At 46.3% G+C, this 23,743-nt stretch overlaps 1 protein-coding gene across 6 annotated transcripts in view; it reads left to right on the plus strand.

The window, feature by feature from the left end:
* Positions 1 to 23,743, plus strand: part of LOC138516963 (uncharacterized) — a 530,457-nt gene that overhangs the window by 85,851 nt on the left and 420,863 nt on the right. The window lies entirely within an intron of this gene.

Raw genomic sequence — 23,743 nt, forward strand, 5'->3', positions numbered from 1 at the left:
AGAGGATGCATTTTGCCCTTTACACTCTCTATTCTTGCCTGGCTACCATTTCTTCTATGGAGAACACGGCATTTACATACTGCCGTAGTAATAAGTTCTCCTGGGCAGACCAGCACTGGGTGTGCAATCTTTGTAAAGCACGGGGTCACGATCAGGGACATTGTCGAGCCTGTAAGCTCTTCAAGCCAAAAAGGCTCAAGGACCGAAAGGCAAAGCGTTGAGCCGATCACGCCATGCAGGCTGAGGCAGCCATGGATGGAGCCTTCAGCGATGGCAGCATCGCAGTCTTTTCGGACGGCGAAGGTGATGGGGAACCGATTGATTCCCAAGTGGTAGACCCCGACCCCAATACAGGCCAGCGGCTCTGTTACGGGGACGACACCCGGCGGCGGTAGCACTCGCACTACTCCCCACACTAAGCGCATACCTAAGGGCCGAGGTTCGATGTCGACTACACGCCAGCACACCGCATCAAGCTGGAGGTACACCGAATCCCTGTCCCCTGGGCACTCGAGGTCCCGACCGCCACACGACAGGCCCCGAAAGTCGAGAGACAATGCAGACGCCGTGTCTAAACCCTCTGCCGAACGTTAGACTTGGCTTCAGTCCTCTTCACCGCCGAGGTTCGACACTTCACCCAAATGTCAAAACTGGCTAAAAGTACCAAGAGCCCGGGAATAGCCCATTTGGTACAGAAACATGTCCCTGGGAGCCTCTTTAAGGCAAAAGGTTCAAAGAAACACTCCTCAAAGAGCGACTCTCACAAGAAGTCTAGCACACCTCACAGGGAAAAACACTGTTTCCCAGGGAGAGGAGACCATAACCGAAGCCTTGAGAAACAAGGACCAGCTTACACCTCAGGGACAATCCACACCTCAGAACCCTGTATCCATACCGGGTTCATCAGTGGTCCTCTGAGGATATTGATCGGGTTATGAGAAGGATGTCATTTATGGCAGATTTCTTTGGAGAAAAAAAAACAGAGTCCCCAAAATTTCCAAACCACGCCACTAACCACTGCTGCTCCGTCCTCTCAGCCCCCAGCAAGGAGTCCATGTCCTGACACCCTTCCTCTTTCACCTCAGCAAGAGCCAGTCCATATTGATCTATATGATCTAAATACAAACACTGAGGACAATAATACATTGCAGGAAGCAGACAATACTGCGATGACGAGGAGGATGTGTACAACTTACCCTCTCCTGTTCATATAGACGCACCAGTGGCAGATTCCCCAGTGGACAATCAACCACTGTATAACGATATGCTCATGAAGGCAGCTGAGCACTATCATATTCAGACTCAAGGGACTCCGCTAGATAAGGATTTTGTGGAAGATATTTTGGGGGACAAGAAAGCCGCCACCCAATTTATACCAATCCTTCAATCCATCCAAAGAAGAATACAGCCTTCTCTGGAGACCCCGAACCAAACACAGGCAATCAACCCACGTATTGAAAAACTGTTCCGTCTTGCACACACAGACCCCATTGTACATCAGGGGCAGCTAAAACCGGATTGTCTTGTGGTTACCACAACTCTAAACACCTTCAGCCTCATTGGATGCACCCCTCGATAAGGAAAGTAAAAAAACTGTTCACTCGGGGAGAAAGGTGGTCACTTCAGCTGCCTTTCAAACAAGGATCGCGAATAACATAATGCTGTTGGCAAGCTACAACTGCCACAAGTGGGACGAGGTGGCAACCCTAATAGCTTCAGCTCCTGAACCCCTTAAATCGCAACTGTCCCTAGCAGTAGCAGATGGCAAGGCAGTATCCAGCTACATCTTAAAGAACAACTTCGATGCCGCAGATAATGCAGGCAGAATCATTGCAGAGGGTACCATCATTAAAACGCCATGCATGGCTCCGCCAATCTGGTTTCAAACTTGAAACACAGGCAACATTCCAACATGCCGGTAGAACCCAACCTCCTGTTTGGGAAGGCCGTGGAGGATGCATTTAAAATCTGCCAAGGAGAAGTATGATACTCTGAAATCACTGGGCCAGCTAACAAATAAGCCACCAGGGCAGAGGCGGAAGCAATTTTCGTTGAATTCGAGGGCAAAGCTCACAAAGGGGTTCATGTTATGGACAAAGTCAGGGCGCATCCTGGGGAAACAATCTGGGACAAGCCTTGCAAGGTTTTCAGAGGAGCCAGCATCGATCTCGTGGCTGGGGGAGGTCTTCCACTTCCAGAGGTCAAGCTACACCTCCTAAACAATGACCACCCGCTTCAGGTTCCCTTCTATGCCTCTCCAGTAGGAGGGTGTATTATACACTTCACCAACGCATGGGAGGGAATCGCCACGGAAAAGTGGGTGCTATCTACCTTAGCTGGCGGTTATTTTGTGGAACTAATTCAGCAACGCTCAAACCATCCCCTGCAACAAAGAACAACCACGAAGTACGAACAACGCATCCTTCTCTAGGAGGTTGCAGTGCTGTTACTCAAGAACGCCATAGAAACCGTACCAGCGAACCAGGTAGACAACTTACTTCCTTGTGCCAAAAAAGAGAGAACAATGCGCCCAGTATTCGACCTACGCCCTGCAAACACTTATGTAAAACCGAAAAAATTCTGCATGACAACGCTACAAGAAGTACTCCCTCTGTTAAAGCGGGGGGACTACATGGTAGCATTGGATATGAAAGATTTATTTTTATATTTCAATGTTCCCAGCGCACAGAAAACTCTTGCGTTTCAAGATAGCAAACCAGCACTATCAATTGAAGGTGCTGCCCTTCGGAATAGCATCTGCTCCAAGGGTATTCACCAAGGTACTGGCGGTGGTGGCAGTGCTCCTGCGCAGGAAGGCAATACCAGTGTACCCCTACCTGGACAACTGGCTAATTAAAGGGGAGTCACCCCAACTTTGCAGGCTAAACACTCAAAGAACCATAAACCTTCTCTTGCAATTGGACTTTCCAATAAACTGGGGTATTGGTGCCATGAAGGCAGCGCTCACAGAGATCTTGTGCATAATGAACTGCATCAAAGGGCTACTATTTACATGTGAGACGGTTTCCGCCCTTGCGGCTGGCAAAAAAAACATGTTTGTTACAGCGGCAGTAGCCACTCAAACTCGGGTGATCCGAGGATGGTAGGTAATGAAATTAAGTCGTTTGCTGAAATAGCGGCCTCCAAACCTCTTAATAGTTCAAATAAGGAGGGGAAGGTTGATATTGATTTGGCCCAGGTGGTTGCTTCTAATGCTCATTCTAAACAGAAAATCTTGAATGAGTTATTGGAGTGGAAAAACCTCGAGCCATATGAACGGGATCTTCATGGGTTCCACTCAATGTGCTAAGGATCCTATTGATAGCCCGTCGACAGACCTGATCGACCTAGAGGATGACGTTCAGGTGATGCACGGCCAACCTGCTACCAATCCGTAGAATGTGAATACTGTTGATAGTCCGAGGGTGGTGTTGACAAGCAAGCAGAAAAAATTGGCAATTAGAGTTAAAAAAAACGAAGGGCCCACCAAAATAAGTCATGTTATCTAATGCAAAAAAATCAAAAAATGAATTCTTATAAAAATAATGTTCATCATGGCTCGTATATTAAGGAACTATGTAACATTTCTAACAATGATGCAATCATTTATCTAGAACAGCTTAGCGATTAATCAAAAGCCCTAGTACACAACCCCTTGAAATTGTGATGTCTGAGGGAAACGGGTCCATTGGGGGAGGACCTTCAGCCTTCGACAGTGACCCGAGGAATCGAGAGATCATGGCTTCTGCCAATCATGTTGTCCCCGATTGGGGAGTGGGCAACCATTTGCGAGAGATGGAGGCAGAGTCCCTTAGAGATGAGCGGGCATTAATGCCGGATATGCCGTCGATAATGGGGTGGGAATGTGATTCCACAACAAAGGGGAAAACCAGTCTAAACAGATCATCTATGCTTGGAGCCTTCCAGGCTATACCGTCCTTAAGAACCCTAAGATCCAATGATTTTGACTGGGTAAGACTATCCCGTAACCATAACAATCGCATGATATGTGCGTATCATTCACACATTATTATGAAATAAATTTGAGAGCAAAGGGAAGATTTTGGCATTATTGGCCTTACCCCGTTCATCTTTTATTCAGAATGTGAAGCAACTGCATTTGTTGAAATGCCAGTTCAGAGTGTTGAGCTGACCATTGGACTATTACCGAATGGTTTACCCCGCAATTTAACGAGGACATGTTAAGGCAATTGATGGACTTTGCAGCTGCAATCACTGGGGTTACTGGGTCTCAGTTACCCACAGGAAATTTGATATCAAAGACAAATGGGAACCTGTAGAATTATGACTCCAGGTTTAGGTTTATGTCCTGGAATTCCTGTGGGTTAAGAAACTTTCGTTTATGGGCCTAACAGCTAGATGCAGGGACACGCCCAAAAGTCCTAATTCTACAGGCAACCATGCATATGACCCATTTTGATGTGGAAGGTTACCAATCATATACTGAAGAAGCAAAGAGAGGGACCTTGGCGCGGCCTTCAGGTGGCCTAGCCGTGTTGATAGATAAATCATGTAAATTATCTTCTAGTCTTATCCATAAAGCCTAGCTGTTGAACTCATTTTTAAGGTACACTGATGGCTTGTTTGTTGGTTATCTGTGTATATATATTGAAACAGATTGCTGGTACCTTTTTGTGACATGTGCGATCAGTTGGACATGATATTGGAAGAAGCAATCATTCGCAATCCAGGAGTTAAAACTTTTGTGGATGGTGATATTAATTCTACATGTTATGGACTAATGGCTAATGAGGGAAGACATACGGGGGGGATCCTATGTGTCTCACTATGTGTAATGGGAAGAAATGGGTGGACTACTTCATGACTTGGGACATTCAAATGGTGCTTCCGAAGGCGAATGCAAACAACTACACATGGGCACGAGGCAACTGTAGATCCTTTATTGATTATTTTTTTTGTAGCTACAGTGGTCTTTAGAGAAGTGGAGCCAGTGCACATTTGTGATTTAGGCTTCAAAGATCACTTGGCCCTCCCAATTGAATTTGAACATTCTGAATTATCGATGCAAACCAGTGCCTGCTTTGAACTTAGACATCCAATCTCAGTTAGATGTGACCCGAAAACTTGTTCATCGTAAGAATCAGAACTGACCCACTGATAGTAACTGCAGAAAGTCGGGATGTTTTCTCTAGTGTATTAGCGGAGCAGGGGCATGCCAGGCGCATACATTTCCATGTTAGCTGGATTGCTAATAAAAAAGGAATTGCTACTCCACTTTCCAGGCATCCTCATCTCTATAACGGGATCATTGATAATCTAAAGAAAGAAAAGAGGAAAACATATACGGCAGCTGGGTCGCCTCAACTAAGAGAAGATTTAACTGTATTATAAACGCATCATCAATCAGGCCTATAGAAATAAGATTAAAAGCCTAAAAAATGAACTACTTACAGCAGATAATCAATATATGATTTACAATCTATTGAAAAGTGATACCAGACAAGTATGGTCTATGCTTAGATATATTACATGTGCAGCGGAACCATATAAGCAATCTGCATTATCCGCCTCGACGTGGTAAACCCATGTACAAAGCAAATACTGTTTGCTATTGAGATTTGCATATAATCCTTGTAGGAATTTAGATACTCAGGAAATCTCCTTGGTCGGTTGAAGACATTGTAGATGCGATCGTTGGATCAAGGGCCTCAGGCCCTGATGGGGGTCCCACCATGTTTAATAAAAGCGGTCCCGGAATTGTGGGCAACCATCTTGAAAATTAAATATGATAACATTCATCAGTCAGGTTTAATTCCTCCCACCTGGTTCTCTGCTAATATAATTCCTATTTATATTTAAAAAAAGGCAGGGCTGACGATGCAATACATTTTAGGCCCGTAGCCCTGATGGATGCCTCATCCAAGATATTTAATCTATTGCTCTTGGATGAGTTACAGAATCATATTAACAACAATAACCTCCTGTCCCGATTCCAGGTGGGGTTTTGGAAAAATATGGTGGGGTCCCCTCAATGCAACCATCATGGCACATTTGCATGAGCAGACAACGCATTCAAACACAAGGCCAGTTTATATGGCGGAACTGGAGCTCACGGCTGCTTTTGATACTGTTATAAGAAATGTTTTTTGTGGGAGAAAATGATACAGCAGGGTTTCCATTTACATCGGGTTGCTATGATTGCGCTGCTGCATAAAGATACAAATTATAGAATAAGGTTGAGTAAAGAATGGCCCCTTACGGATCCTGTGGCAACAGAGATTGGCCTTAAACAGCGTTGTAATCTGGCCGCAGTGCTTTTTAATTTGCATTTAGCTGATTTGGTTCCATGTGTTAATATCCCCGCAAAAATATTGCCATACGGATTCCAAGATGACGGCCGGGCAGACGTACGTGAGCGAAGCTCCGTGTCATGATCTCTGCTTCCAAAAGATCAGGACTTGCCCGACTCCCTTGGAAGCAGACCCATAACCCCGGTTCTGAGTGCCAGCCAGTCCCAATTGGGACCTTTTGGACCCTGTCGTGGCGCCAGTGGCACCGGGCTCATAAAGATGCCCAGTCCCAGCGCTGGAAGCGCCGGGCTCATAATGCTTGGGTGGACTTACCTGCAGCAGACCATGCTGCTTACTTACCTGCCAGTTGAACCCCTGATCCTCTTCTTTTTGGGACTACTTTTCCTGTTGGGTGGGGCAGGAGCCACCCCCTAGGTTCAGAACACTGGAACTCTTCTGGAAAGCAGGAACTCTTTTCTTATCTAGGCGTGGCTGTGGAAGGAGACACCTAAGCACTACAGGAGGCTATTTAAACCCCACCCGATGGATGAATCTTGCTTTGCGTTATTCTGCATTCTCTGCAGCAGAACGCTCATCGTGTCTTCTGCTTCTGATCCTGGGCCTAAGGGAACAAAGGCTTACCATCCTGGAATCCAGTCTTCAGCAGCACCTGTAAAGACAAAGAAAGAACAGGTTAGCACTACGGTCTTCAGTGGCAGCTCATCTCTTACCTGGTCCATCGGCTGTCACCAACGCCTCGCGCTGCATTCCGGCATCTGAAAGACAAAGGCTTACCTACTCTTCGCATGCTCCGGAGGTCTTCGCACTGCATTCCGGCATCTGAAAGACAAAAGCTTACCAGCTCTTCGCACGCTCCGGAGGCCTTCGGCGCTGCATCCCGCATCTGAAAGACAAAAGAAGGTGCGTTTAAAGACATTGGGCAACTTTATTACTCACGTGCCATTACTCCTTCCCACGCCGAATCCAGTGGGTATTCCAGCACCCTTCAGCTTCTCTAAAGCTCCGAACCTGTACCTGCAAGATAAAAGGGACAGTTAGTGCGCATCGTGAAGCAGGCTACAAGCGCTTACTTACGTGCTTCCAGGCGCTTCTATTCCTCACGCGGGTTCGATCCTCAACTCTCATCAGCCCGCCATCCGTCATCGCCGGAACCCTGCAAAACAAGAGATATCATTACAAAAGACTTTTAAGACATTTGAAGTGCCCAGAACTTACCGTTCGTGCAGTTAACGACGGACAGCAGTCCTCTGAGGTCAAGAGGCCTGCATCCTTATCCAGTGAAGAAACTGGTTACGGCACCCTGCCCCGAGGCAGATGGAGAGCTTGGCGTTCACTTACCTAAGGTGAGGGTGTTAACCTTTGGGGTTCTACAGGAGAAGAGAAAGGGAAGAGGAGAGAGGCACCCAATAACCCCAGTTCATTAATCCCATATTTTCTATCTGCAGACATCTTACTCTTCGAGTCAGACATACAGTGCACAGAGGCCCAGCCCAAAGAGCCCACCGTGTGTTACACATCACCTTTGAAGATACGGCAGTCACCCAGTCAAGACCGGCGCCTCTGGGGGAATCAGGTGAGCGTTACACTCCGTCCCCCAGCTCCGTGGTGTCTTATTGAAGCACATCAACTAAGTGGATCATCGATCCAGAGGCAGCCCCAGACCCACAGTAGAACAGGACGGGGAACTCTGACCGCTCCCCCCCCCCCCACAGGAGAGAACGGGGACGTTTGCCGGGTACGGACCAGATTGGGCGTGAATCCCAAGACAGCAGAGGTGACAGTCTCCAATTGAAAAGGAGAGCAGTCGGAGCGAGCCCCCGGAGAACAGCGAGGAAGCGCCCACCCCCCGGTAGCAAGCCGCAGCGGGGCCGAAGGCTCCAAGACAGCAGAGGCAGCGATCTCCAAGAGAAAAGGTGAGTCATGTCGGGGAGAGCCTCCGGAAAGCAGCGAGGACCCCAGGAGCAAGCAGCAGCGAGGAGACCCTGTGCAGAGACCGAATCGGAAGCCCAGCTGAAGAAGGCGGAGAGGAACGCCACTGGAATCCTGGTGAGACAATACAGCGGGGCTGCAGGAAAGAGGAGCAGGAGGGCCCCCCCCACCCGTCGCCGACACGAACAAGGCACAGAGACCCAACCAGAGGCGAGACGGCACATCAGAAGCAGCAGTACAGAAGAGAACATTGCAACAACACGGGCACGGCCAGGGACAAATTGGCTGCAGAAGCCCGGGACGCCGAAAAGACCAACAGCGCAGAGAGGAACACGCTGGACCAATGTAGAAGCAGAAGCAAGGACTCTGCCCCCACCAGCCCAGGCGACAAGAAGACAACGTGCAGGGGCTCTGGAGCGGCAGCTCCCCGATCCCCAAGTGCTGCAACAACACAAGGAGATACGGTAAGAAGCCCCCGGCAAACCAAGCGCACAGCCTACCAGCACCCTTCCAGATCAGAAGGGGGGGAAAAGTAATTAAAAATAAACAAAACGCGCACAATCTGCCCCCACAGCAAGCCAAACCACATCATCGCAAGAAGACCAGCTGGCACACAAAGTAGAGAGAAATCCCAAAAAGGAATGGGCCCCCGATATCCCTGCTCCCCCACCCCCCTCAACGCAGAAAATATATAAACATCAGAGGACCCAGAAAGGACGGGGAAGCACTGAGCCACACAGGGGCACCCCTCCCCTCAACTGTGGCTGGACACAAAAGGTCTACCAACACGGGACAGAAAAAGCCAACAGAGTCCCATGGCACTCATAATATCGGAAGCATAGAAGACCCGCACAAGAGTGGCACACATGTCAAAAAGCAGCAAATCAAGCCAAAAACCGAAGCAAGACCAGAACCTGGTGCAACTCTGGGGCTCAGATCTACAGCCACTCACTAGAGCGACCCCTCAGAAAAATGAGGACATAGAGTCCACCCCGGACTCGGGGAGGGAGGAAATGGCCACTAAAGAAGACATGAAAACCTGGTTTAGTCAATTCCAAGGACAGTTCATGGACTCCATGCACACACACTTTGAGACAATGAAAGGGGAGATGAAGCAGGCGATACAAGAGCTGAAGACGGAAATAGGGAATATAGGGGAAAGAACCTACACACTGGAAAAAACATTACACAACCTAGATGAGGAAACCTAGCAATACGCAGAGGCACGGCAGAGGCTCGAGCGCCTAACCCATAACTTAGAGAGCCAATGTGAACATCTAGAAAACAGATCCCGAAGGTCGAACATTCGGATAAAAAATATGGTGGAAACTGTCAAGGATAAAAACCTCAAATCAGAAATGCAGCAAGTTTTCAAATACATTATCACAGAAGAAGAGGGGACAGAAATCCCAATAGACAGAATCCAAATCCACAGGGTAGGCCCACGCAGAGTCGGGGAGCCGGGGGCCCGCCCCCGGGACCTATTAGTGGCAATGACCTCATACACACAAAAGGAGCAGGTACTCCGAAAAGCCAGAACAATGGACCACATCAGGATGAACGGGGTGGAAATATACCTGTACCAAGATTTGGCTCAATCAACGCTCCAGAAACGCAGGGAGATGGCTCCAGTTATAAAAATGTTGGTGTCAAAGCAACTGAGAAACAAATGGACGTTCCCATTCGGTCTGCTGTTCACGTGGGACGGAAAGCAACAGAGAATTACAACATGTGAGGAAGGTCTACAGATACTGAACCTACACCACCAGAAAAGTGACCACGACAACAACCGGAGGAGCCCCCCCCCCCGCCCAGGAGGAGGTCCCCCTGGTTATGGAAAACCATTAACAAGAGAGCAAGACGCCCTGAAAATAAAGGAAAGGACGCCAGCCGGCCCGAGAGATCCAACTGCGATGAAACCAGCAAGGGCCTGGGGACTCCAAATTGTAGGGCAACAGAGAGGGCCCGATGATCCGACATGAAGACACGGCCACGCCGAGAGACCAATCCAGGAAGACTAAAACTAGAGTGGGGTTTAGGACTCCCCCCAAAGTTATTATCGCTGAGTACTTGAGGGCATGGCGCAGATGGCGGAACGCCGGAGTGGTCATAGGTTCCAGAGTCGTCCTCAGGGCAGTTTTGGAGGTTGGGGGGGGGGGGGGGGGAGTGCAAGTTGGGGGTTGCCAAAGTTTCAAACAGGGCTGGGAGGGCGCAGGGGTGGGGGGAGTTGCGGGTAAACGGAAGGTCACAAAATCAATGCAGAAGGATCCGAAAGAGTCCATCAGAAAACATTCCAACCGGGAAAGAATGGGGCTGAACATACTAACTTATGTCGGGGATTAAAGTCTCCGGTAAAGAGAGAGAAATTGGAACACTATCTACATGCAGGGACGTTCAACGCTATAATGCTACAGGAAACTCACATAAAAAAACAAGACGGCGGAAAGCTAAAAGGATGCAATCTAATCCAACAGGAAAATGATCAGGAGAAAAAGGGAGTGGTCCTGATAGCCTTCCACAATTAGCTAAATCCGCACATCATTGACTCCCAGGCGGATAAAAAAGGGAGATTCCTGTTTTTGAACATCAAAATCGATGGATACCTATCAACAATAGCAAACATTTACGCCCCGAACTCTGGGACTCGGGACCTCAAGACGGCTACGTAAGGGACTGCCTGGATAAACTGGAAACCTTCGCAGAAGCGGCGGTGGTACTAGGCGGGGAATTCAATTTAGCATGGGAACCAAAGGCGGAATGATCAAACAGACCATCGGGACAAGGGTCTCCGTCAAAGGCCCTGAAACAGAGCATAAGGAGGCTATCGCTGGAAGACGCATGGCAGGGGGTCAAGAGGAGGGACCCCAGGGTACACGCACTCTCGCATGTTCACAACTCCAGGTCCAGAATTGATTACATATGATATGATATTTATGATAGGGTATCCACGGGCCTATTAGGGAAGATGAGACAAGTGGAGAGAGGCCGATCTCGCCGTCAGACCATGCGCCACCATGGCCGACTATCCTATTGACACAAAGGCAAACGAGACTGTGGCGACGGAAACTACCAGCAGAAATATTGCAAGATCCAGTCGTGCGGTAATCGATCAAAGAGCACATAACAATACTTTGTGAAAAACGACTCCCCAGAGATCTCAATAGCTACTCTCTGGGAGGCCTTCAAAGCAGTGACACGTGGACATCTGATAGCTCTCATGGCACAGAAGGATAAACCCGTGCAGCAATGGGAGACTGAACTGGAGGCCAAACTGGAAGAGATTCTGTAATACGTCATCAAAACTCAAGAGATCCTTAAGGCACATTCGGGGGCAATTGGATTCCATTCGTACCAAGAGGGTGGAAAGGGGCCTGCTCCAACTGAAACATTGGTATTACATGAAAGCAAACAAGGCAGACAATCTCCTAGCCAGACAACTGAAGGAAAACAGTAGATCCAAACCGTCAAAGCGCTGAAAGACTCACATGGTCAAGCAAAGACTCTAACATCGGAAATCCGGGAAATATTCAAAGAATTTACCAAAACCTGTATAGCTCAGACTATCCCAGCGAGGAGGAACAATCCAATTACATAGAAGGGGTTACCCTCCCTACCATTTCGGAAGAAGAAAAAACGCTATTAGACCTCCCAATTACCACAGAAGAGGTATGCAAAGCAATACGGGAACTCCCCATCAACAAAGCCCCGGGTCCAGGCGGATATACCACAAATATCACAAAATATACATAGAAACCTTAGCCCCAATCCTGGCGGAGCTATTCAACACGTTTAAAGAAAACAGCAACATAATACAGTCCATGAGTGAGGTGAAAATCTTGGTGTTCCACAAACAAGATCCAGAAAACCCGGGCTCGTACCGCCCAATAGCTCTAATAAACTTAGATGCAAAATTGTACACCAAGGTCATAGCCAATAGGCTTTCTCGAGTCCTCCCAAATCTGATCATCCAGGACCAGTCTGGATTTATCTCCAACAGACACATGACAACATACGAAGGATAAGCCACCTGATTGAGAAGATGGGGCTGACGCAAACACCGGCTATACTCCTAGCGCTAGACATGGAAAAAGCGTTTGACCGAGTGGAGTGGTCCCTACTATATCGCATCCTGGAGAAAATGGGACTTGGGACAGGCATCATTAATGACATATGTGCCAACTACAACACACCAACAGCGTGTATAGCAGTAAATGGCGAGCTGTCAGGCACTGTCAAGATTGGAAGGGGAACCAAGCAAGGGTGCCCTCTATCGCCGCTGCTTTATGCAATATTCTTAGAACCCCTCCTAATGCGGATCAGAGAAGCCCCAGACATCAAAGGCATAGATATGGGCGGAAAAGCACACAAAATAGCAGCATACGCAGACGATATGCTGGTAGCTTTGACAGACCCGATGAGCTCTCTTCCACTCCTCATGCAGGAAATGGAGGCCTTTGGATCCATCTTGGGGCTGAAAATAAACGCACAAAAGTCTGAGATTTTGTTGCTGGACGGAAACAGAGTCGCAATCCCAAGACAAGCCGCAGAGTTACTACTGAAAGTGGCAGCAAACGAGGTCAAATATCTAGGAATCACCCTGACCAGCAGTATAAAGGACCTTTATGGAGATAACTTCCCCCAATGTCTAGAGAGGACCAAAAGAGACCTGGAAAAGTGGAATCCCTTGCCAACCTCATGGTGGGGTCGAATCATCGCGATTAAAAATGACCATACTACCAAGACTCATGTACACCTTTCAGGCACTCCCAATCCGCCTTCCACCTTCATTCTTCAAAGCCCTAACCAAAACAGTGAAACTGTACATATGGCGGAACAAGACCCCCAGGCTGTCCAGCGTGGTACTCGCGGCGCAGAGATGCTCAGGTGGGCTGTCTCTTCCACACTTCCGCAAATACTATGTGGCGGCCCAGCTATGGTTCCTGAAGGAGTGGATACCAGTCTCTTCTCAGAAGATATGGGCACCCCAAATCAAAGCGGTGGCTACGACTAGACTCTGCCACCTTCTATGGACAAAAAGAGAACAGACACCGGAATGTACAAATAAGCGAAATAATGAAAGCAACGCTGGAGATCTGGAACAGGGCAACACGAAATGAAACGCTGACAATAGATCCGGCTCCATTCATCCCAATGTTTAATAACCCAGAATTCCAACCGGGGATGGAGAAAGGTGCATACCGTAAATGAGAGGAAGCGAACTGCACAAAGATAGGTGACATGTTTCGGGACCAAGAGATAAGAACCTTTGCAGAATGCCAAACACTATTCAGCCTCACCGCCAAGGACAGATACAAATATGAACAACTTCACCAGTGGCTGGCCTCCCCACGCATAATAGCGGCAGCAATGAGAAAGTTAACCCCGTTTGAAACATATGTGATGACACATGATGGGACGAAGAAGTTTGTCTCGGATGTCTACAAAATCCTCAACACCCAGACCGAAGACATCAAATAGCAATATATGAAGAGATGGGGATAACACACGCAGGAGCAATGTAACAAAAGATCAATGGGAATACATCTGATAGGCCATCCCTAAATTAACTAGAGCAGTCCAAACGAAGGAAATGTGGATACAAATGCTGGTTCAGTGGCACTACACCCTGGAAAGACTACATGCAATGTATAAATCCACCCAGGAAAAGTGCTGGAGAGACTGCGGGTCTAAAGGCACCTGGAGGCACATCTGGTGGGACTGCCCGAAAATCCACCAATTCTGGAAAGACGTGAAAACACAAATGCAGATAATGTTTAAATGCACGGAAGCGCTGGGAGAGGAAGTGTGGCTGTCCGGACTGTGGTACCCCAGAGATAAAACTCTCAACGATTCAGAAGAGAAATTTAATGGGCCTTCTAACCACAGCATGACTAGCAATACAAAAAAATGGAAAGACAAAACAACACCCACGATATTCAAATGGCTACAAAGAGTATGGTCTCGCTTAGCGATAGAAAGCATCACATACTTAATACAAGGAAACCGGCAGAAATTTAGAACGGATTGGGGGGCGGCTCTGGAATACCTACAGAGTGACTATATGGAGCAATGGTGTCTGCATAAAATAAGAATCCTAGACATGTTCACGTAAGCTACATTGAAGCTCCCTTGAGGCATGGACATGAGAACAGTGACCTTCAGGGGGGTGGGTTGGGGGGAGGGAGTTGGGGGAGACAAGGAATGTGGGGGGTTGGATGTACCGCTATTAATGTGAAGATATTGCCATATAAAAATATTGCCATATTTTTGCAGCAATATTAAAGGCATGGTCTATATAAATTTGTATTGTCCCTACTGGTCGGCCATGTTTTTTTAAGCCTAAGTGGCGCGATTTTGGAAAATTTTCCTATGGACCTTAGCCGAGTTTTCGTCCATTAAACGCACGCGAAAACAAGGACCAGGGAGCCGCCATTTTCTGATAATCCTATCTTTTCCCCGATCGCCCTGGCTGACCTGCTTTTGCGGCACTAAATCAATTTCCCCCGCCCCTGAGCCTGACATTATCAAAACATTAATATTCCCCGCCTCTCCCCATGACGTTACTGTGCTGCGTAGGCAAACGCGCCCAGTCGTCTTCTGCGCGACTCCACACAGAACCCGGAAACCAACACAGATCAACTCACAACACAGCGCGCCACAATTCGGAATATGAAACTGTACTTTAAAATGAAACAGCAACACGGTACATTTGGTAAAGTACATTTATTTGACATTAAATGTTTAGAGAATATTCAGCAATATGACTCCGGAAGCCATTTATTTTCTTTTATCTGTATCCGCAATAACTGCTCCATTTCGTCTTGAGTCACGCGCTGTTCCTTTATGGTACACAGGGTGTTCATTTTCGTAAAAAGAATCACTTTGGAAGCACGGTGAACCGCAAGGCTGTTCCATCAACTAGGCACTAGTCCAGCCTAAAGGTTATGTTGCTTCTAGCCACTAGTACAGCGTAAGGGCATGTGGGCCCATGGCGATCGTCCCATTATATGGTGATCGTGCTCCAGTTGTTGACACGAAGCTGCAGGTGTCTGCTGAAGAATCCATCCGCCGGTGTCTCAAACAGATGGCAGTGGCAGAATTGGATCAAATACCTGTTATGAAAACAAAAAAATTATAATTAGTCTTGCTAGCCGAACTTCATTAATATTACTCATTTTATTTATTAAGGCCGATCAGAAACTATTTGCTTGCAAGGATAGTTCAATGGAGTATGTTCGTCTCTAAAATCAATGCGAAAAGTAACGAGATAAATCGAGTCCAACACACAATGATAAACGACAGTCTACATGCGTGAGGAATGATATGATATATGATATGGCATTTGTAACGCGCCTATACTCAAGTGTTTCTAGACGTGACGAGGCAGGTGGGCAACAAGGGCAGACAGACAACGATCCTACTAGGCCAGGTGTCTTTCTGATTGCGCATGGGGAAGGGCTGTACATGGTTAGTTGAATACAAATTAAATAATAGGGCCAGCTGGTGGCAAGTGCAAGGTAAATGCCGGGAGAAGGGGCTGAAGGATACAGAGACAGTCCCGTAGTGCAGGTAGGCAGTGCAGGGAAAAGTGGCTGGGCCAAGGACCGAGATCGGTGAGACCAGTGGACCTGCATGCCCATGTGCCCACTACGAACAGTTTTACTTGCTTTTCCTAGCTCTTCATTCATTTATTCATGCATCCATTCATTAAATCTTCATTCCGGTATAAAAGCGTGTAAAGATTTACTTACATTATATTTGAAATTTCCATTGTGTCTCTTCGTAATGCAGTCTGTAAAACGGACCGTGCTCTTGACAACGATTTTTCGTATACTGACCTAAATTGAAACTCTGTCTAGTTTCTGAATTTTCGGCCTTATCGTCTCTTACGTTATTGCGCACTCCCTTCAAATGTAGTTTTTTCGGCATGGTCCCTGTCTCAAGGTCAAAAAACAATAGACCCTTATACTTCCAGTGCGACTTGTGGGCCTCATCTGGGCGCTGTCCTTCGCATTCTTTATTTGCAACATCACGTAGTATAGGCATCTGTGAGAACTTGAAGTTTAGAATCCGTCTATGTAGTGCGCCTCAATGTGCAAATGCGAACTGGCTTCTCTCCCAAATGCCACGGCCCGCTTGGCTGGCGCGTTCTAAGTGCCCCAATTTTGGCCCCATTGTCTGCGAGCTTTGCAGCCCAAATTGAGACATTTAATTTTTGGCGGCAGGTCAGGGAAAGTATAAAGTACCACAGGCGTTAAAAGTGAGATTTATTGTTTATTTGCAATACGCAAGCCTCCCCTCCGTTAACAGTGCGCAGCATTTACATTCACATGAGAAGAGACATGAGAAAAATATATACATACACATATGTGAGGTGAATAGAGAGAATTCAAAGATGACACCCAGCTTGTTCGCCACCCATGATGGTGAAGGTAGGGGTTAGGTTTACAGGTACACTGTACAATAACATTTATTTACAAAAAGACAATAGTATTGCAATTATTTAAACCGGGATTTGTACTTCACAATCATCTGTGCTTGTGGTGGGCATGGCACAGTCGCAATGTTCGGTGGCAATGGATCACTGCTCTGCACAGAAACGTCCAAAATTCCATATCTGTGCTTCTCTAACACAGCAACAATAAGGCCTTTCACAAAGTCGAACTGCATTTCATCATAGACTGGTTTGATTACCCATTGCTTACTTCGTTTTGAAAACACCTTAGTGTAGCGAGGCATCCTTACTTTACCCCTAGTCCTAGATTGTTCACGTCCGACATTGCTGTTATGGGCCAAGACCGCTAGTAGAGTGCGATGTTTCATGCCCCGAAAGCTAAAATGCAAGCGCTTTGGCCTGTACTTTAGGCACATATTGTGGAACACCTCAAAATCTCCTGTGTGACAGAATTCTGTCAGTCCTCTCAAATCTCTTGATAGAGTTTTGTCAAACAATCTTCTCAATGGCTTTGTGTGTCGGTGAAGATGGAATCAACCACTTCTTCTTCCGTGCCTCCTCTGGGGACAAAGGGCCATGTTCACATTGGTGGAAATGTTCATTTGCTGTCCAGCGGTGAATGTTGGTACAGTGGTGGATCAGTGACCGCCACTTTTCAAGTAGTATTTCCACTGACCCCTCACAAGTTTTTGAGCTCCACCAAAGATGGTTGGTGATGGAATGTGACCACTGCAAAATACTTTCAAAACCTTTTTTTTTCCCTGCAGCCGAGATTTTCTTATTGATTGATTTAGCAAGATGCCATACGTCAAATTGATGTTTAATATGTGGGAACTGCTCTCTCATTGTCTTGGCAATTGAAACGTGTCTATCCGTGGCTATGAGGTCGATGTGCATTCCCCTCGATTGTAGATATGCCACTGATTTTATAAAACCTAGTTTCTCCATGGCCACTGACGATGTACATTGTGTTACCTGCACAACCACTGAACTCACAATTTTCTTACTATCCATGTCCTGAAAGTGGTAGGTGCATTACTTGGCAGAAAATCCAGGGCTGTCGCACTGTCCATCGCCGGCTAGCCTGAATCGTTTGCCTTCGAATGTACTTGCTAGAGACAATTGTTCAATTTTCCAAGCATCACTAATGGTCGGAAATAGATAATCACGTTGGTATATGTAGTACAGCGCTTTAGAAATGAAATGGAGTCCCACAAACTGAAAGAAAGCCTCTAACTTTCTAAAACTGGAGCCACTAAAAAGTGATGCAGCTGCACACAGTAGATTGCCTGCTGGCAGTTTCCCCAGCATCGGTTGTGCAGACCATGAGAACCTATGATTTAATCTACAGGCGCCATTTATTTTGACGTTGCTGCCTTTTATTTGACGAGTCACAATCAATGGCTTCCCACATACTTCCCCTCTAATGGAATGCACACATTTCAGCATACTTAATTTCCATCAAACAACTGTCGAATACAATGTATTTGCTCTCTTTCATTAGACCGTCATCCTGCGTCAAAGTTGTTTCGGCCTGTGACGTTGTGGAGATTTCAACACATTGGAAAGTAATATCGCTGATATCAAGTTCTGATGCGTCTATGGATGCTGCGGCTGGTTCATTCTCTGTCATTTCGACATCTATTACTTCAACATTGATGGGAGAACACAACAATGTCGACAGGTTTTTGGGTGGGAAATTTTTGGCGGGTGTAGATTGTGTGAATTGATCTGCAACTACTTCAGAGCTATCTTCAATAACATCTTCTTGTGGTGGTGCGGTCGCACTGTAGCTATGGTCCAATGCAACTTTGCTGTAGTCTCCAAACACAGTTAATTCATGTTCTGGCCATTGGACATGAGCATCTCGAGCCTGAACACGCCTCGCCTCAATTAATAGTTCCTCCATAGTGTACACGGTCTGGCAAGCCACATCTCTCATTCGCTTCACTGTCTGTGTGTGTATAGTTCTGACACCCACGGGTAACTGGAGGAGAGATTGGAAAAGGGATGTTCAGTTTAAACACAAGATGGAGTGTAGTAGAATTGACTGGAAAAAAACATAAAATAGTCCCCAGCACAAACATTTTTTTAAAGTTATGAACTGTTTGTAACTTACCTTTTTTGTTTTTTTTTTCTTTTCAACTTTTTTGACTCGACCTTCAACATCTGCACGCAGTAGCACCGATTCGTTTCCGCATGTCCTCCCTTCCTCTTGCGCTGCAACGACTATATTTTCTGTATCCGCATAGACAGTACGGAATGAGGCTCCATCGTCTCCCTGAAACATAGTACTTTCATTGCTATGTATCAAAATATTGTTAGCATAAAACACACGTGAGGACGAACACACAGGTACATCTCAATAGCCAAACACGATTTAAACATTGTGTGCAACAATCAAACGACAAGTATTCGACCAGTGATACCTCTGGCTCTGCATGGACTGCCATGAATGGTTGTATTGGAGAGGAGGCATCCGCATCTCCCTGAAACACAGTACCTGCATTAGTATGCTTTTCAATATTGGAAACACAACACACACTTGGGGTCGACGGCACAGGTACATATAAAGAGATAACCACAAATGATGCATTGTCCAAAAGAATCAAGGAAAATCCAAATATGATCACATTTCATCGACTTATTTCAACGATTCCTTTACATCTGCATCATCTAAATGAGATGTTGTGATTGTGGTGGAAGCTCCGTCGTCTCCCTGAAACACAGTACTTGGATTAGTATGGTTTTCAATATTGGAAACATAACACACACTTGGGGTCGAACGCACAGGTACATATAAAGAGATAACCGCAAATGATGCATTGTCCAAAAGAATCAAGGAAAATCTAAATATGATCACATTTCATCGACTTTTCAACGATTCCTTTACATCTGCATCATCTAAATGAGATGTTTTGATTGTGGTGGAAGCTTCGTCGTCTCCCTGAAACACAGCACTTGCGTTAATAGGGAAGAAAGTAAAGCAAATGGAATCACGTTATATGATCACGCATGATGGAGCTGTCATTATCCATACCTCGTGCTGCTGAAGAATATCTATGGATGTTGCAAATGTAGTGCGCACTTCCGAAAGCTGTTGCGCCGATTCGTATACTTGAATGTCAGGCTCTGCATCAAGTGTAGGGGTTGACGCTCCATCAACTGCCTGAAACATAGTACTTGCATTAGTGAGGATTACAATTGTGAAAACATAACACACACCTGGGGTCGACAGCACAGGTACATATCAACGGCTAACCACGAATGAAACGTGTAGAACAATCAAACGACAAGAATTCCAGCTCTGATGATGACGCTCGATGGAGCTGTCCGTATCCATACCTCCTGCTGTTGAAGAACATCTAGAAATGTTGTAGATGTAGCGGACGCTTCAGCATCTCCCTGAAAGACAGTACTTGCATTAGTATGGATAACACTAATTAGAACTGAAAACAAACACCAGTGGACGATAACTAAGGTGTATATCAATTGGAAAGCAGTAACCAAACATTCGGTAAAGTAATTACACGTTAGAATAAAACTATTACTTGACATGCATAAAACAAGTATGTAGCGGATTAGCCTAGTAAGATTACCTGATACGCGCTAGAAGTGGTTGATAACTGCGACCACGTCAAGGATGTAGAATGTTCTTGCTTCAGATTGAAGGGATAGTCAAGAAGTTGTAAAGGTCAATTAATGATTGATAATGAAATGCCAATATTATAAATAGCCATGTAAGCCGACAGAATACTTGAAAAATGCTCAATACAGCACAGTTCCCTGTCCCCATTTATATATACGTTGCGTTTGTGGGTTATGAAATCGAAAAAGAATATATTGATAAATGTCATTATTCAAAAAACTATACACTCATATCAATATCGAAATTATTACAAGGGATAGAACACCTATAATATCAATTAATCCATTCGGCTACCTACACACTACCGCAAGGCCTAAAGCTAAATCCGGACACTTGACTCACCGGTGGCGGAATGTGGACGAATAGAGTGGGAATAGCGTTTTTGCGCAATGTCCGTGTCGTTCGCCGTTTATTCTTCTTTGTTACCCAAAAAGTTGTGTACATGTTCGAGGGAAAGTGCCGGCTGCAGATGCGGTATCGATCACCCCTCTTGTCCTGTAAGACTTGTTGGACTCTACTTTCCAGCTCATCCAGTGGATATCCGCAATGCCTGACCCATTCTCTTATTCGATCAACAGTTTTCGGGAATACATGCATTGTAGTGCCTTCAGATTTCGCATGGGTCTTCGAAGGGCAACCGCTAACCGAACAGGCAGGCATTGTTGATAAATCTGAAAAGTAAATATCGACATTATTATACAATCTTCAAGAATAAAGATTTGATACAAAAGTAAATGATTCATACAATGATCAATGCAAGGTTTGTTTTGGTCGCAGGAACTATACCAGTTCATTATGTGCGGTTTAGCATTTGCATAAGTTGCAGAAATGTATAAATGATGTGACTAAAAACTGAACATGTGACTCATCCCTTGGATGTTCTGTATTGCACGAGAAGGAAACATGCTTACATTATAGACTGGACCCCCGAAGGGTGCAATTCGATGACAATAGACACAGATGAAAATAAATAGATCTATTGATAGCATAGCAATGGAAACTCAAGTCAATAGCAATGAGACCAATGAACCTAGCACTATTGTGTGCTCAACTCGTAAATAGATAGAAATTTAAAAATCTACGAAACATGACTAGGATACATGGCCTTACCTTGACCAACACACAGTTGGATTCAGCATGCAGAGCAGTATGTTGCAGGAGAATAGGTGGGTGGCCACGGGTAGCACACTGATGGGTTTGCTCTAAGAGGTCACAGAAGTTCACGGATAGCACGACGACAAGCAGATTAGCGTAGATCTCAGTGGTTGCCAGGTAACACGTTCAGGAGTTGACTTGCAAAGCACAAACATGTTCTCATGAGACATATCAAGTGGTTTATAAAGTATTAGAAACAGGGGTGTGTTTGTGAATGAATGACCTATGTATGTCGTGGTGTTAGGGGGGCGGCCTGCTTCAAGGGGAGGCCTGGCTGGAGACACGGGGTCTGAGGAGACCATGTGAACAATGGCCCCTTGGCGTGGGAAACCTTTTGAAGTGTACATGTAGTTTGGCACCTTGGCCTTTCGCGCCCTTGACAGCCCCCCATGCCAGCACGCATCCACCGGCGCGAACCGCCTTTGATAGAGGGGGGTGGGATGGATGGGCCTGCGGCGTGCAGATAAGGCACAGGAAGACTGCTGAATGGAGACACACTTATGTGGATTGCAGGGGGGCGGCCTGCCTCAGGGGAGGCCTGCCTGGAGACACGGGGTCTGAGGAGACCATGTGAACAATGGCCCCTTGGCGTGGGACACCTTTTGAAGTGTACATGTAGTTTGGCACCTTGGCCTTTCGCGCCCCTGAACGCCCCCCATGCCAGCGCGCATCCACCGGCGCGAACCCTCTTTATGTCAATATACAGTATATTGCCTTTATATCAATGATAGTATATCGTTGCTTATAAATAACAAATGACACATACCGGAGATTCTTGTGAGCAGAGACCCACACTTCAACCGGTGTATTATAGTGGTCAAGACCCGAAGGCCTGTATAATCCAATGGCAATTGTTAGTATAGATATATGTGTGACCTTTTATAGAGACATAACCTACTGAAAGACTTTGAACAAGTGTTATTTAGTGCATGGATTATCGAGAATATGTTATGTTAGCTTAGATAGATAGTGACCACCCTGCTTCACAGCGACCAGACCTTCACCCATTCGGAGCACAGATGTCTGACGTCCATCCTTGAATGGAGATACACTTGATTCATTTAAAAAATCGAGACAACCGTTGTTAAAATATGTGGTGTTTTATTTTGTACCTTATTTTCATGACACAAAAATACAAGAATTTAAAGATTATACAGGTCAGGTTGCAGCACAGCGAGAGAAAATCCCCTGTACTGACCGCTGTCACTCAGGAACGTTTCTCTAATGGCACGAACGGCACCGGCGGGTATCACTCTTCGAACGCGGTGTCCAAGCCTCCCGTGAAGCCACCATGTAAAGGAACGATAGGCCACCAGCCTGTACCACCTGGGAAAAGGAATGAAACAAACTGTTTTTAAATGACCAAGATAAGTTTAATGTCAATGACAATTCTTGTAACTAATGGCATTTTACACGGACAAATTCTATCTGGACAATGCACACTATTGAAGACTTACATGCGTTACAATGATATGTAGATGTAATTTTGGATATAGTAGAAGAACATGAAATAGGAGTGGCATGACAAGCAGAGTATACCGACTCGTTACTCAGATTACGAGGACGAACAGTTGCTCGAAGTTTGTGCATAAGTACCATCATTATTCTCAACACGGCCCGTGTGAGGCAGGCTGCCCTGAAGTCTGGCAGCTCGGTGATGCATTGCGGTGGTGGCTCGCCTTCCGAAATGTAGGCCAGGCATCCCGAGTTTTCTCGGCAGCAGCAGTTCTCGTCCTCAGTTGGCATTAGCTCGCACCGATTGCATGTGCACCAGGTGGAGACGCCCTCCATTCGACTAGGCCCAGGCTCTTCATCTGTTGATTCGTCCTGCCAACTGCCGTCCGAATCCCCATCGTTTTCGCGTGCTTTCCTTTCCAGTAGTTCCTCCTCGGTATACTCGGGCTCGTACATGTAGGGCATTATTGTAGCCATTGTGTGTTAAACAAACTAAAATAATTTATAGCAGTGGTACTGGTATCTGTTCACACGGGCTACAAGCGCCGAAGGTAGCTGACCAGAGCACTGAAACGAGTCACAGAATACTCAAAGTAACACAGAGAGAGGAATGGAATCGAAAATCTGCTGCTGTGTGTTGTGAAACGGTCTGTTTATACTTATTGAGGAAAGAGGCGTCCTGCCATTTCCATGGCAACACGTCATTAGCTGAAGCGCAGTGAATGTTGACACGAGACATGCTTTGGCGTTGGGAAATGGGCGGTACGAGTCTGCTGATGACAGGCTCAGGGGCGGGGGAATTGATTT

The sequence above is a fragment of the Ambystoma mexicanum genome, chromosome 6q, assembly GCF_040938575.1.
Source record: "Ambystoma mexicanum isolate Mex_15411 chromosome 6q, UKY_AmexF1_1, whole genome shotgun sequence".
Taxonomy (NCBI): Eukaryota; Metazoa; Chordata; class Amphibia; order Caudata; family Ambystomatidae; genus Ambystoma; species Ambystoma mexicanum.